General features: G+C 46.2%; 1 non-coding gene across 1 annotated transcript; it reads left to right on the top strand.

Annotated features, from left to right (window-relative positions):
- Positions 1–314: 314 nt before the first annotated feature.
- Positions 315–421, top strand: LOC127187322 (U6 spliceosomal RNA). Its single transcript, XR_007830468.1, has one exon. It is a non-coding gene; the product is annotated as a U6 spliceosomal RNA (small nuclear RNA).
- Positions 422–3,635: the final 3,214 nt, after the last annotated feature.

Here is a 3,635-nt window from a genome sequence, read left to right as displayed (position 1 = left end):
TGCTTAGCCAGGTGTCACTAAACATCAAATAGTCTAGCAGTCCTTTATGTCTTTCTGTACACAGCTTTAAAAAAAACAGAGATAATGGAGGCCAAGAAGATGAAGACTCATCTAGTGAAGTACTTGCCTTGTAAGCATGAGGACCTGAGTTCTAGTCCCCCAGAGCCCACATATAAAAAGCCTAGCATGAGTTTCAATTCTAGCTCTGGAGAGAGATGGAAATAGGCAGGTGTCTGGAGCTCACTGACCAAACAGGCTACTCACTTGGGGAGCTCCAGGCCAATGGAAATCCCTGTCATTAAAAATAAGATGGAGTGCTCGCTTTGGCAGCACATATACTAAAATTGGAACAATACAGAAAAGATTAGCATGGCCCCTGTGCATGGATGACACGCAAATTCGTGAAGCGTTCCATATTTTTTCGGTCTGTAGGCAGTACTCTGTAAATAGATTGTTAAAATTCAGTTGGATTTTAATTTCTAATTGTTTGTTTTGTTTTGTTCAGGCAGAATCTAGTTATATAGCCCAGGCTGGCCTGGAACACACGCACGTGCACACATACCACACCTACACACATAGTGAACAAACATTACATACAGATAGACATAGAGACACTAAGTCTGGTCTCTCCCCTAAAAATATGAGTGGAAATACTGTCTGTGTATACAACATAAGCAACATGACGGCCAGGCTTTGTCTGATTCTACGAAGCACTCGCTGTGTTTCTGGCACCCAGTCTAGCGTGTTGAACTTCATAACTATTGAGCAAACACTCTTTATTGAACTAAAAACACTGGGGAAGCAAGTGCTTAGGAGTCCCCATGTTTAATAGAGTTTTTAAACTATGAAAGCAATGCTTGCTTATAGGAAAAAAAAAAAGCTAACAGGTTCAAAGAGTAAAACTTGAACTCCTTTGGGCTGGGCATATAGCTTAGTAGTAGAATATGCGTTTCACATGTACAAGACCCTGAGTCCAGTCCCAACACACACACACACACACACACACACACACACACACACACACACACACACCAAAAAGGAGTTCCATCTTGCCTCCCTGCTCTGACTTTCCTTCCTTCCTCCTTGGGGCCTCCCTTATGAGCTTTCTGGCACAAACCCTTTCCAAACTGTTTCTATTTCAAATGTAGACATTGGCAAAGAGCTTTTTGCTTTGGATCTTTGGGGGCTTTGTTGTTATTTGTTTCTAGTTTGGGCTTGGTATTTGGGGTTTTTTGGTTGGTTGGTTGGTTGGTTGGTTGGTTGGTTGGTTGGTTGGTTCAGGCAGAATCTAGTTATGTAGCCCAGGCTGTCCTGGAACTCACCATCCTCCTGCCTCAACCTTGATAGTCCCGGGATTACAGGCATGCACTTGGTTCCCTTTTTGCTTTGAGATGCATACTGGAGCAACTGAGTGTTTGATTTGTATTTCACCCAGAGAACAACCAGGACAAAAGTGACTCAGGGTGGAGACTGAAACATAAAACATGCGACGACACTAAGGCCCCAGCATTCCATCCTTACAGTCCCCTAAAGGAAAGAAACAGCCAGTCTAAAAAAATCAATGTCTAAATGAGCCCTGTCGTCCTGAGAGATGGAATCCAGGAGAAGCCAAGGTCGTGTCATAGCCAAGGAGAGAAACGAAAGCCTGGCTCCTCAGCTAGAGGTGGAGGGAGAGCCCCAGGCTCTGTGCCTGGCTGGAGGTCAGCAGTCGGAGAGCAGGACCTATGCTGACCCCAAAACTCTGGGGCTTGATAGTCAAGGAGCAGCAAAGGCCCTGTTGGCCCTGACTGGAAGATGAGATTTGTAAGGAGGATACAGGCTTTGTGCTGAAGCTGTGTGGGAAATAGCAGAGCAAGAGGCCAGGCAAGCATAGTACAGAGATGGCACAGTGTGTGAGGCACTTGATGAGCAAGTGTAAGGACCAAAATTCAAAACCCCAGAACCTATGTAAAGGCAGACACAGCAGCATGTGCCTGTAATTTTAGGGATCCTGTGACAAGATCTGAGAAGGACAAGATAACCCCAGAAGTCCACAGGCCAGCTAGTGTGGCATCCACAAGGACAAGCTGGCGACTGTAAGACCAATGCCTACAGGTTGTCTTACACACACACACACACACACACACACACTCGCATGCACTTGTGCTCAAACACAGGAATACACACAAATACAACATACACACATACCAATATACATGCAGCTTTTTAAATTCAAAAAATAAGCCAGTCAAGGAAATGTTGCAGCATCAATCCTCTACCCCACTGTCCACACCCAACCCGAACAGAACAGATTCAAATAGAAACCATATCCCACCCCCCCCCCAAAAGGCAACGCCTTGTGTCAATGTTTCTGTTAGAATTTCCTGATCCCTGAGAGGGGGTTTGGGTGATAAAGACTGGGCAGCCACCATCTTAAGAGGGACACGGGACCACCTGTCCACCTGAAAGCCTAGGACAGCATCTATATGCCTGGCTAGCCAGTTTTAGATTATTGAAAATCTTATGCTGTGCTGTGTTCCCAAGCCATGACACACACGGGCGTCTTGTGACTTTAAGCAATGACTTGGATTCTGGACCACACATAAGTCCTGGTTTATCTCCTCATCTCTCACAGACACTTACATATGTCTCTCTTTCCCTCAATTCCTTTCCCATCACAGACCATGTTTCTGGAAATCTCTTGACTGACAGACGCTTTCCCAAGGGCAGTAACCTAACTGTGGAAATGCTAGACAAAGAGCTAGCAAAGCTTCTTCGGAGTGGGAGCCTCTCCTCCACAGAAGCGATGTGAAGGCGGCCACTTCCCAACTGTAGTGATTTTATATACTGAATTAGGGACAGTTCTGTCCTAACAATTTTGATCTTTTACCTGAGATGACAGCACATCACACACCACACCACACACACACACACACACACACACACAGACACACCAGTCTTTTTTTTTTTTTAACCTTTATCTGTGTATTGAAGGAAGATCGCACGTATTTGTAAGTGTGAGCATACCTGTGGTGATCAGAGGACAGCTCAACTACCATTCCTTGCCCTCCACTTTGTTTGAGACAAGGTCTACTGTTTGCTGCTGTCTGCCTACACCAGGCCATGTGGCTGGCAAACTCTGAAAGTTTCTCCTGGATCCACTTCCCATCTTCCTGTAAAAACACTGGGTTGGGGCAGAAGAGGTGGCTCAGTAAGAGTCCTGGGCGCTCTACTAAAGGTGTGCAATTCAGTTTCTAGCACCCACACAGCCTCTCAGAGCCGGCCGTAACTCCAGTTCCAGGAGCCTCTGGCCTCCAAGAGCACCAGGCACACATGTGGTGCACAGACAAACACGCAGACAAAGCACACACAAAATAATATATGTTTTTAATTTTGTAAAAGTACTGCATTGGCCGAGACGGGCGTCTGGATTTAGGTGGGCTGGGGGACCTGAGCGAGGCAAGGATAGCCCATCACCTACTAGAGCCATTCATTCAGACCTCTCAGTGAATGGGTTTTAGCGCCGAGTTTGCCAGCGTGCTTTGAGAAAGCAAAGCAAGCACTTACACCACAGGAATCCATCGTCTCATCATCCGTAAGTCCAGATCCCAGGCTCCAAGTGTGGGCAGGGTTGATTCCCTTCAAGGCCAGAAGGA

This window comes from Acomys russatus, chromosome 3, assembly GCF_903995435.1.
Source record: "Acomys russatus chromosome 3, mAcoRus1.1, whole genome shotgun sequence".
NCBI classification, from domain to species: Eukaryota; Metazoa; Chordata; class Mammalia; order Rodentia; family Muridae; genus Acomys; species Acomys russatus.
This window is presented reverse-complemented; position numbering and strand designations above follow the sequence as displayed.